The sequence below is a fragment of the Myotis brandtii genome, unplaced genomic scaffold, assembly GCF_000412655.1.
Source record: "Myotis brandtii unplaced genomic scaffold, ASM41265v1 scaffold13, whole genome shotgun sequence".
Classification (NCBI taxonomy): domain Eukaryota; kingdom Metazoa; phylum Chordata; class Mammalia; order Chiroptera; family Vespertilionidae; genus Myotis; species Myotis brandtii.
In genome coordinates this window covers 5,132,051-5,144,729 of record NW_005354595.1, presented here as the reverse complement: position 1 = coordinate 5,144,729, position 12,679 = coordinate 5,132,051, and the positions used below count along the sequence as shown (strand labels likewise).

General features: G+C 40.5%; 1 protein-coding gene across 5 annotated transcripts in view; it reads left to right on the top strand.

Moving 5' to 3' along the window:
- SLC44A1 (solute carrier family 44 (choline transporter), member 1) overlaps positions 1–12,679 on the top strand; it is a 109,907-nt gene that overhangs the window by 18,137 nt on the left and 79,091 nt on the right. The window lies entirely within an intron of this gene.

Here is a 12,679-nt window from a genome sequence, read left to right as displayed (position 1 = left end):
TGTTTGCCCCAGGCAAATAAAGACTGCTAGAAGGCTTAGAGATTAACTCCCAGAAGCCCAGGGCAAAGTCCAGACCTCTGGTCTGAGCAGTTTTAAACTCTATACTGCACACTGGGACTCCGATTAAGTTGGATTTTATAAAGTATATTTTCTAAATGAAACTTAAAATTTTTTATTTTAATACTTTTACTAAGGTATAATTTACCTATAATAATTTACCTGTTTTAAGTGTACAGTTTGAGTTTTGGTAACTGTATGCAGTCGTATACCCTCCACCACAACCCACACTTCTGCTGTTGTCCTTAGAAAATTATCTTAGGCCCCTTTGTTGTCAATCCTTGCCTGGCTCTGTCCCTAAGCAACCACTGATCTGCTTTCGGTCAGTATAGTTTTGCCTTTCCTAGAACTTCATTACATGGAATCATATAGTACAGAGTGGTTTTACATGTGGCTTTTTAAGCACAGCATAATAGTGTTATTGAGATTCATCCATGTTGTTTAATGTGTCGGTAGTTCGTTCTTTTTTAATAACTGAGTAGTATTCTATTATGGGTATGCCACATTTTGTTTATCTGTTCACTATTTTTTGTATAGTTAGGTTATTTCCACATTTAAAGTTATTTTTTTTCTATTGTGATAACACTACTTTGAAATTTTGTGTATATGATGTTGTATGGATGTATAATTCATTACTTTTAGGTAGGTCCCTAGGATTGGGATTGCTGAGTCACATGGTGAGGGCATGTTTAACTTTATAAGAAATTGCCAAACTGTTTTCCAAAGGGGTTGCACCATTTTGCATTGCCACTAGGAAAGGAGGGCGTTATAGTTGCTGCATCCCCTCACTAACATTTTGCATTGTCAGTCTTTTTAATTGTAACTATCTTAGTGTGTGTATAGTGGTATCTCACTGTGGTTTTAAATTGCATGTTTCTAATGACCAGTGATGTGGAACATCTTTTGACATGCAAATAATTTTATTTTGATTGTCTAATTTATCCATTAGATACATTTAAACCCAATCACACACAAATGTGTCTTTTTCATGGTTTATGCTTTTCATGTTCAAGCTAAGAAATTACTGATGTATCCCAAAGTCTCAACGATATTTTTTCTGTGCTTTCTTCTAGAAGTTTTTTTATGTAGCTCTTATGTTTATGTCTATGATCCATTTTGATTTCATTTTTGCATATGGTGTGAAGAGGTCAAGGTTTATCTTTTCCTTCCATACAAAAATCCACTTTTCCATCATCTTTTATTGAATAGACTATCTTCCCCATTGAATTACCTTGGCACCGTTGTCAAAATAGATTTTAAGTCTGAAGGCATGAAAGAAAGTTAATGGAATTTCTAGTCATGGCCAAAACAGTCTATCTAAAATTAAACAAAACAAGGATATCACATTTTTTATTGTGGATTGTTGTAAATAACTAGCTGCAACAAATCATATCAAAGAGATAAATTGAATGTGTGTAGCTCAGTAGAGAGAAAAATAATGCTATTAACCAATTACAAAGGACTATAACCTGCGTGTTTAGATTGAACAAAAACGTATCTTGAAATGAGATGCTTAAATCATGTGTTATAAAGTATACGCCTAACTGAATTCAGTCATTTATCAGTAGGCAAAATATGAAAAAGATAATACTTGTTTTATTAAAAACTAAAACCTAACAAAATATGGGGTCAAATACAGAGAATTATAATATTTTAATAGAAAGAAAAGAAAACTAATAAGAGATAGATATATAATCTACTCCTTGCTGAGTAGTCTTAATAGAATAAAGATGACAACACTAACAAAGTTAATTTATGGATTTAATACAATAACAGTTAAGATCCCAATAGGATGTTGAATTGAACTTGATTGATAGTATAAATCACAGAGTAAAGGAGCAGCCAAGAACTTTAGGGGAAAAACCTTTTTAAAAATTATTCTTGTTCATAGAATAATTGGAGAGGGTTAGAATTAGATGAATATATTATAAAATAATTAAACAGGGGATAAAAGATCAGGAGCCATGCCAGGAAGTAGAGAAAAGATTAGACCAGAGATCTTGGCTAAGTGTAGTTTCTGAAGTTGAGCACCAAATTGACTGTGAACTTTCTGTCTTTGATGGTAGAAAGGAAAACTGGATTTCACCAGGGGTTGCAAATCTAAAGGCCTCTAGGCCAGCGGTTCTCAACCTGTGGGTCGAGACCCCTTTGGCGGTCGAACGACCCTTTCACAGGGGTCGCCTAAGACCATCCTGCATGTCAGATATTTACATTACGATTTATAACAGTAGCAACATTACAGTTATGAAGTAGCAACGAAAATAATTTTATGGTTGGGTCACATCATGAGGAACTGTATTTAAAGGGCCAGAAGGTTGAGAACCACTGCTCTAGGCAGATACTGTAAATCACTTATGTGGACGGGAAATGAGACAAATGTTGGGTACTTGGAGCTTTATATGTGTGTGCCCCAAAAAAGGAGATAGCTGCTACTCAGCTGTAGCTGATTTTTGGCATGATTGATGGGCCCAGTGATGCTAATTTTTCAGGAGAAGCTAGGAGAAGTCTATTGGCAGAGGGAGAGTAGGGGTACACACAACCTACTCTGTTTGGGCTGCTTATAACCAACAGAAACTTATCTCTCTTGGTTCAGGAGGCTGGGAACCCAAGATCAAGGGAGCAGCATGATCACATTCTCATGAGGGTCTTCTTTCTGGTTCATACTGGCACCTTCTCACTGTGCTCTCACATGGTGGAAGGGGATGGGGATCTCTCTGGAACCTCTTTTATGTGGCACTAAACCCATTCACAAGCACTCCACAGTCATGGCCAAATAATCACCCAAAGGCCCTTAAAATCATCATCTTTGGAAATTATAATTCAACATGAATTTGGGTGGGGGGCACATTCAGACCATAACACCTATGGATCTTCTGGTTTTAAAATATTGGCAGTAAGTGTACTGGCCATACAAACCATGTAGGGGCTCGGGATTACTCGTTGTCTTGAGAAGGGTCATGTATCTATAGTTGTCATTGTCTAATTAATGATTGTGTAGCTTAGAGGGAACAAAAGGAGTGGGGTTTATTTGTTTGTGTGTTGTTGTTGTTTTATTACTCCGCACTGGAGGATATTTTTTTCATTGATTTTTAGAGAGAGTAGAAAGGCGGGAGGGAGGGGGACAGAAAGAGAGAGAAAAACATCGAAAGAGAGACACATTGATTGGTTACCTCCCGCATGTGCCCCACATGGGGCCAGGGATCAAACCTTCAACCCAGGTATGTGCCCTTGACCAGAAATCAAACCAGTGACCCTTCAGTCTGCGGGCTGATGCTCTAACCACTGAACACACTGGCCAGGGCAAGGAGTTTTGCATTTAAGACCGAAACCTATTCCAAAGTATATTATTAACAGGACTACCTGAATGTAGATTAATTACAGGGATGGAAACAAAATAGAAATATCAGAAATAAACTGATAGTTTAATGTATTGATTAATAAAGTAAAATAAAAACTGAAAGTAGTTGGTGTTTAATAAAAAACATTGTTGAATGACAATATGAAGAAAGCTACATATACATCTAATTTAATCTCAAGCCATGCAAAATAAATTCCAGATGAGTTAGATATTTTAAAGCAAACTTTACACAGAACTTACCTTTGTTGTGGAGAGGAGATCATCTATACATCGTTGAAGCAATAAGATATAAAGTAGTACCAAGGTGATCATGTTTGATCAAAAAGTTTGATTCTCTGATATAAAGATAAAAGCAACACAGTGGGAATAGTATTTGTAGTTTTTCTATGATGGTAAGATTTTTCATGTAATTGGAGATATATCTATAAAGGTAGATTCAGTAGACAGATAACCAATGATGATATACACTGGAGAAAGTCACAATAATATGTTTGGCCTAAAGATCTTCATTTGTAAAATGAGGATAATAGTACTTACTTGTTAGGGTGTTTTGGAGAATTAATATGATAAATGATGCATACTCCTTAACACATTGCCTGGAACCATAAAAGTTAACTGCTATTTATTATAATCCTCTTCATTATCGCCATCTTCCAAAATAAGTTTCAAAGCTATGTGTCAAAGCTTCTTCCTTTTTTTTAACCCAAATGGGCAGACCCAGCTATTTTAACCACCTCTGCATTCATGCAGTTTACAGAGCACTTTCACATATTCTGTTTCATTGATTTTCATGCCAGCCCTGGGAACTGTTTGAGTTTCTTCTCAGTGGGGGCATTCAGGATTCACTCTTCCATAGTCACAGCTTGGTCTTTGTCCTCACCCTAAACTGCTCCACCTATAAAATCAATTCACACTAATTACTGAAGAATTTCCCCATTCTGACCACCGCCTTCTCTCCTCCCAGCTTACAGGTTCTATGCCAGGGGTCCTCAAACTACGGCCCGCGGGCCACATGCAAATACAAATATTGTATTTGTTCCCATTTTGTTTTTTTACTTCAAAATAAGATATGTGCAGTGTGCATAGGAATTTGTTCATAGTTTTTTTTTAAACTATAGTCCGGCCCTCCAACGGTCTGAGGGACAGTGAACTGGCCCCCTGTTTAAAAAGTTTGAGGACCCCTGTTCTATGCTCACTGGAGCCATTCTTTTACCTCTAGTCCAAATCATCATCATTCCTTCTCCTTCCCCTCCTCCTCCTCCTCCTCCTCCTCCTCCTCTTTCTCCTTCTTTTAATCTTTATTGATTTCAGAGAGGAAGGGAGAAGGGGAAAAAGAGAGAGAAATGTCCCCTTTCTGTTCCTCAAACACTCCAGCACAATCTCACCTTGGGGACGTTGCCCTTCTCTCTGCATCCTGGGCATGTGCCCTAAATGGGGAATTGAACCATGACCTCCTGGTCTTAGATCGACGCTCAACCACTTAGCCATGAAGTCATCATTTCTTAGTAGAGATTCAGTAACCTCCTGAGCAATTTCCTTACTTTCTTGCTCACTTTTAATTCAGACTCCCCATTGCAGCTGGTGAACTTTCAATGGCTTCCCAGAGTCTTTAGGATGAACTCCAAACATTCTAACATCTTTAATACCATTTTCAGGGCCCCACAAGATCTGGCTCCCGCTTGCCTGCCCAGCCATCTGTGTCTTTCATCACAGCCCATCTCAGCCATTCTGACAGTTTTCCTTTTCTCAGTTATGCTATGCTCTCACTTTGTAAGCCGCTGCGTGCTCCCTTCCCGCCCTGCTCCCACCTCCGTTCCTCCACACCTTGCTGACTCTTACTCATTCTTTAGGTCCTGGCTTTAGATTGGACTCCTACCTTGACTCTCCCTTTCTGGGGCCCTTTCGATGCATCCTCTGCTGTCCTCTTTTCTCTACTGTTTCCTTTACACACTGTTTTGTAATTGCCTCTCGACTCTCCAGACTAAATGCTGGGAAGGGAGACACTTGGTGTTTGTCTTATTTATCACGGTATCGCTAGTGCTTATTTAGCCCTGCACCTGGCAGAGATGTTAATACATTTCTGTTGTATGAATGAGAGGATTCCGTTCTATCTAATATATCTTCTTCCTTCCTTTCCCTCCACCCCTGCCTCACTTGGCAAAATCTTACACAATTACCACCCATTTATTAATTCAACAAATAGGAAAGGAGCTTCTTCCTCACCCCAGGCACTATTTTAGGATCTGGGGATGTAGTGATGAATTAGGCAGTTAGGGAGCTGGTGTTCTACCTGTGGAGACAGATAATAAACAGATTAAGTAAAATGTGCAGTGAGTTAGTGAGCGTAAGCGCCGAGGAGAAACAAATGAAGCAAGAGAGATGGATAAGGCACACCCGCATAGAGAGTGCTGTTGGCATTGTAGATAGGGTGCCGGCGGAAGGCTTTGCTGAGAAGGTGACTTCTGAGTGCTGACTTAAGCAGGTGAGAGAGCTAACAATTGCTGTGCTGCTTACCTGAGAGGGAATAGTCCAGGCAGAGAGATGGGCAGCTCCCCCAAGGTGAGAGTATGCCAGGCGTGTTTGAGGAACAGAAAAGAGCTGTTGCGAGGTCAGAGGGTCAACATTCTCTGTGTAGAGGTGTCTTCATCTGACCTCTGGGCATCCCCCACAGTTTAGGTTGTTTTTAGCTGTCAGTGCTATGAATTTACTGGGAAAGCCTGTGAAAGTTTCTCTTCTTAGCAGTTGCCTGTGAATCAAGGACTCTGGAAGAGACAGCCATGATCCTGAGACTTCAGTGGCTTCCTTGCAGGTCGGGGAGGGGCATGCTTAGCATTTCTTCAACAACTGCTACCTCTTTCTCAGGATAGTTTTGCATTTTCCTCATTAGGATTGGGGAGGCAGTGGGACATTGCTGCCATCGAGCTCATGGCTGGTTTCCCACAGCTCAGTCCTCTTCTGTTCTCTGGTCTATGTTTATAGTCTTGGCCATTATGAACAAGGTGCAACTCTTTCAGCCACTTTGTAGAGCAGTGGTTCTCAACCTTCCTAATGCCGTGACCCTTTAATACAGTTCCTCATGTTGTGGTGACCCCCAATTTCATTGTTACAAATTGAACATAATTAAAGCATAGTGATTAATCACAAGAATAATATGTAATTATATATGTGTTTTCCGATGGTCTTAGGCAACTCCTGTGAAAGGGTCGTTCGACCCCCAAAGGGTTCGCAACCCACAGGTTGAGAACCGCTGTTCTAGAGTTACAGCTTTAAAGACAAATTGTTGCTGTCAACTTGTTTCTCTCTACCCATCGCTTTGTCCCAGGAAGTTGAGGGCCAGCAAAGTTTTAGTTGACTATGTGTTGTAGGTAATTGGGTTGGGTCACTTTGGGTTGTACCTGCATTAGTGTGCCGGCCCCATAGCTCTACCTTGTACACCCCTTTGTGGCACAGTTGGGTCCCGCCCGATGGAATGACTAGAATTGCCTTGCTGGCACCCACATGGGAGAAAAGAGGGCTTCTCTGGGCAAAACTCCACTGTGGGTGGTGGACAAGTCCCCGCTCTCTACGGTCTATATTTAGCAATAGCGGAAGCCTCCATTAAGCTGTTTTTCTTTTAGTATGATTCACTAGCAGCACCATACTCTGTAGAAAGGGGCTATAAATTGTAATTGATATGAGGCAATAATTGGACAAATGATCAGACTCCATTTTTATTCCTCTCTGGGGAAAGCACGTGTCTGGAATCCCTAATGCAGAAGGCGACGGAGAGATTTTTCAGCCAGCTTCCCCACGTTAGTGCTTCTCTCCTGATTAGAGAGGAGAGAAGCCAAATTCGGCAGGAGGCGGCCAGCAGACCCTGGATCTGCTTGCCACCTTTTGCTCCAAAGAGCCCTGCTGCAGAGAGTTGCCATGGCAGCAGGAGGCAGTTTAATGGCAGAGGCTCATCTCTGGAGGCGCGCTGCTGGTGCCCTCTCTGGCCTTCAACCCGAGGGGCTGGCTACACCAGGCAACACTGTGCCATGGCCACTTGAAAGCACGTTGCCTAATGGAATCGAACTGTAAGATCCTCCAGATTCCAAGGATGGCTACCTCTCCTGTCCCCCGCTTCTCCTTGGCGCCTAGCCCTTTGATGTCCCATCCCGTGGCCCAACTTATTTGCAGTTCCTTGAATAATGCTCTTTCATGTTTCTGTGCTTTTTACACATGCAGTTTCCTCTGTCTAGATTGCTCCCTTCCCCAGCCGCCTGGAAAATTCCTACTCACTTTCAAAATGTGGCTTAGATACTGCCTCCTGCTCCATGCTTCCCCCGGAACCCCTATCCTCTGTGCAGAATCGCACCCTATCCTCTGCCACCTCAACCTCGCCACATAGCACGGGATTTTGAAATGATTGTCTTTTTGTCTTTTCTTCACTAGACTCTAAGTTACTTGCGTTCAAAAGTTGTGTGTTTTTTATGAATTTCATATCCCCAGGGCCTTGCTCAGGCGTGACCACATAGTTAACACTTAGAGTGTTTGTTGAATGAGTGGTTTCTTCTCATTTATTTAGTTAGTCCTTATCATGGGCATGTTGCATACGACATGAGGACAGCACTGTCGTGTCCAGGAAGGGCTTTGTCTGCTCTGGGGTCCCAGAGGGTTGCCCTGACTTGATGGGTCTGTAACTGACTCTCCATTACATTCATTCTCACTCTCCAGTGTGAATGGGAATGGCGGTGGTGGGAAGAGCCACACTTGGGAGTCGATCTCCCCAGAGTTCTAGTCCAGTGATGGCGAACCTATGACACGCGTGTCAGAGGTGACACGCAAACTCATTTTTTTGGTTGATTTTTCTTTGTTAAGTGGCATTTAAATATATAAAATAAATATCAAAAATATAAGTCTTTGTTTTACTATGGTTGCAAATATCAAAAAATTTCTATATGTGACACAGCACCAGAGTTAAGTTAGGGTTTTTCAAAATGCTGACATGCCGAGCTCAAAAGGTTCGCCATCACTGTTCTAGTCAGTTGCCCAATTTGTATGTCTCAGTTCTCTCTTGTTGAATTAGGATGTGTGAGGGCAGCGCCAAGGTTCCTTGTGGCCCAAAGTAAATTCTTGGTAAATCTTCCTTTCTTTATCTTCGCTCTGGATTCCGGGAAGAAAGTGAAAGCAACATGGAAGTTTAAACTAGTTTCTAGTTTTGAACCTTCTCGTGTATCTTTACCTACATCAGATCATTCAGTGCTATCTCCTCGCTCTGAGCACAGCTTCAAAGGTCACCCCTCTTGTCCCTGTGCCTCTTGTCTCTTTTCTTGAGCTGCTGTGAGGTAGTGCCCTTCCGTTCCTCAGTCGCCTTGCTTTCATCTTTGGTGTATCTGTCCCCTAGTGTTTACTGTGTAGGTAGACATTTTTTAAAAGATTTATTTTGGAGAGAGACGCGTCGATGTGAGAGAGACATGATTGGTTGCCTCCTATACATGCCCCAAAAGGGGAATGAACCACAACGCAGGTATGTGCCCTGACCAGGAATCAAACTCGCCACCTTTTAGTGCATGGGATGACACTCAACCAACTGAGCCACCCAGCTGGGGCTAGATAGACGTTTTATTTAGATATCTCTCCTCTCCTGCCTTTTTGGGGATAACTTATTATATTTCAAGAATTTCAATTTAAAATGAATTTATCTTTTTCTCCCCTTTGAAAATTCCCAGAAACCACTTTGTAATATATTTTTTCTTTTTCCTTAGTTTCTTTTTTTGTTTGCTTTATTTTATTTTATTTTTTTGTTTTGTCTTTTTTTTTTTTTGACTGCAGTGTATATTTAACTGCTGTCCTTTATGTTTACCTTACAGTTTACTCCAAGCATTTTTCTTCATTCCCTTAACTTACGTTATTAATAGGTCTAGTAAGAGATTTAGTGAGGATAGCAATGAAAATGTACTCTTTACTCAGTTATCTGTGACAGTGGGTCTCCCCCGCTGAGAGGACGGAGCCAAGGGGCCAAAGCATGTGTGTAATCAGAGTTGCCTGAGATGCTTTTTCAGATTCATATGCCCCATCCCTTTTCCAACCCTTTTCCTGGAGGCAGAATGAAAGTATGCTGAGAGTTTTAAGAAACTTTTCTAGAATGTTTTGCAGCCTCTAACCTGGGGTCTGTCGCCCTCTTGGTTGAGAAACACTCATTGTAGATTTGTTAGTTATAACAGTCTGGTCTGCCAATGCCATGCTTATTTGAGAGTTGGGTATTTGTTTTATTTCAAAAAAATAAAACTGCACATATAGTTCACTTTGTTTGCCTGGGTAAGGACATTTTCAAATCAAAATGCAAAAAAAAGTGTGGTTTTAATGAATCATAAATTTGTTTGATGCAAGCGCTTTTCCTATTCTGAAATATTACCTTAAATACTAATTAATTAAAATATAACTACTTATTAACATGTTGCCATGGAGTGGATAAACTTCAGAATGCTGGAAACAATATGAAAAGTCAACATAGGTTATGTTAACCAATGTCACCCCAATAAATTTAATTTTTAAAAAAAGTCAACATAGAACAGTTTTAAAATTATTAATTCTGTTTGTAGGAAATATTTTGAGACTAGAGCAGTTTAGAAACAGAATGAGACTCCGAATCAGAAAGACTAGATTTTAATTCCTGCTCTGGCACCTGCTGCCTTTCTTGGGCTGTGGAGCCCGTCCCTCGGGGTCTCAGTTCTGTCTTCGTGGAATGGTGATGGCCTCTCTCTCATAAAGTTGTTGTGAGGCTCAAATAAAGTCTTGAATGTGACAGTTCCCAGCACCCAAACATCCCATCACTGTTCACAGAATCTGATTGTAGCGCCTATAAAATATTCAAAACATCGGGTGGGTGTGTGCACACATGTGTTATATGTATGTGCCTTGGAATATGTGAAATGTGTAAGTAATTAGGTTTACTATGTTTTTTGACTGTGGAGGTGGGTGATGGTTTTAAGTGTAATGGTTTATGTATGTGAGTGTATTTCCTAAGGATACCACGTAAAATTATTTCTATTTTAGTTCTGTTGAAGTCGATTCTTACAAACCAGGCTAAAAAATGTGCAGTGTCCATTTTACAGTGTTACAGTCACTGTAGAATTCTTCTCTCCCTCTGCACTGGTTTCCTTGTGCTGGACCAGCTCTGGAGGCCACCTTGGTCCTTACCAAGGCCAGTCACCCGACTGGCATGTACACTCCCACACAGACTTGTCTTCCAAACGGAAATTGAATATTAGTAGTTACTCCTGTTTTGTGTCCTTATCAGAAAGTGTTGGATTTAGTGCCTTGCTATCAAATATAAACTTGTGAAAGTTAGTTTTCTCAATGATATGATCACTGTATAGATACACATGTTAGGTGCTTTGTGTGCGTTGCCAACAACATTGCAGCAACCTGTAAGATAGGTGCTAGGCAGTTTGACATGTAAGAAAGCGCAGGCTCAGTAGGGTAAATATGTTTCCCAAGGTCAGACCACTGTTAAGAAAGAGAACCAGAAAGCAAGCTTAGGTGGGTCTGACGTGAGATATGAGGCTGCTGCCCAGTCACTGTGGCTTATCAATCCAGGGGATGTGCTTTAAGGTATGAAAGAAGTTGGAAATATACTGAGGGCGCTTTTGGCTTTGGGTTGGGCAGAAGCCTGCAGGACAGTCAGACCAGGCATCTGATCTCGGGAGGCTGTGAGAGGCACTGTCGTTGACCCAGTGGCCTGACCCTGGACGCCTCTGGCTTTCTCTCCTTTCCTCACGCCTGCTATCCTGCTGTCCCCTGATTTCTCCAGGCATTTCCAAGGCATCACTCATCACTTACCACTGTGCACCTCTCCCCACCCCAGCTCCACTGCCCACCCCCACATTCCCGTGCAGTAGCGTAAAACAGGGTTGATGTGAGGATAAATGAGTTAATTTGTGTAAAGGGTTTAATAACGTGTCTAGTACATAGTAAGTACTCAACAAATGTTAGCTACCATTATTTTTTTGTTGTTGTTAAAATAATAGTATTATTCGTGGTGGTAGTAAATGATTCAAAGGTTTTATGACACCTTCCTCAAGGATCTGTGTGTTCCCTGGACAGGGGCTGGCTTTGTGTGGCTCATTGCACGGGGCCCCAGGCATGGGCGTGCTCAGTAAGGTGCACAGGATGGAGAGGGATTAGTAAGGGAGCGATTGTTTCCACACACAGGTTGGCAGAGTTTTCTCTGTGCTGGTTCATCGTCATCAGCCACAGAAGCAGTCCCACTTCCAAACCACATCTTTCTGCCTGGCTTCTTTCCTTTCCTTTTTACTATGTTGAACATGAATGGTATTAGAGTCATTAACAGAGTTACACAAAAATTATTTATTTTAGTTTCACGGTTTGTAGCTATGCCTGCACGTGTCATCCTCACCCCACCCCGCCAGCTCCTGTCCACTGCTCTACGGAAGCGTGCCAGTTCAGCGTACTCCACCTGCAGGGATTTCTCTAATCCCATCCCCCACACACATACTGTTTTTTTCTATTTAATTTTTTCTTTATATGTATTGACTTTATATTTTTAATTACATTTATTAGGGTGAATTGGTTAGAAAAATTCTATAGGTTTCAGTTGGTTTTATATTTTTGCTTTTCAGTTTTCTCACCTAATTCTTATGTTTTGTTATATTGCCTGATTTGAGTCATAGTTTGCATAGTAATGGAGTTTAACAGTGTGGGGAAGGCTATTGGCAGATGCATGATTAACTTTTCCTATGGACCCAATAGAATTGAACATAGGTTTGGGGGTTCTTCAGCTATAATCTTGCATGAGAGCATTTCTATTTGTGCTCCCTCACTTGACGCACAATATTAGGCTTTGCTTCTCTCAGTTAAGAAGATTTGGCTCTTACTGTCTCTTTGGGCAAATGATAACATGTGCAATCTTTGTCATCTCTTCTACCTCAAAACATTAAAAAAATTGTTTTAATGTAATTTCTGATTAGTCTTTCCTTTTCTCAAATAATTGTACAGTATACAAAAGGGATAACTTACAATTTGGGAATTATTTTGTTTTGATGAAATGGACTCTTGTAATAAATGATATTTATTATAGTATCAATTCAAAAATAATTTTCATTCTTTCTAGACAATCAGAATTCTAAAAAGTAAAAGAGAAAATTAAAATTAATGGCTGTCGTTAAAATGTTCATATATTTCCTTCTAGTCTTCATTCAAGTTTATATATTTAATTTTATAATGCATTTTAATAATTATATATTCATTAGCTAAAGTTTTATATATTATTTTATAATT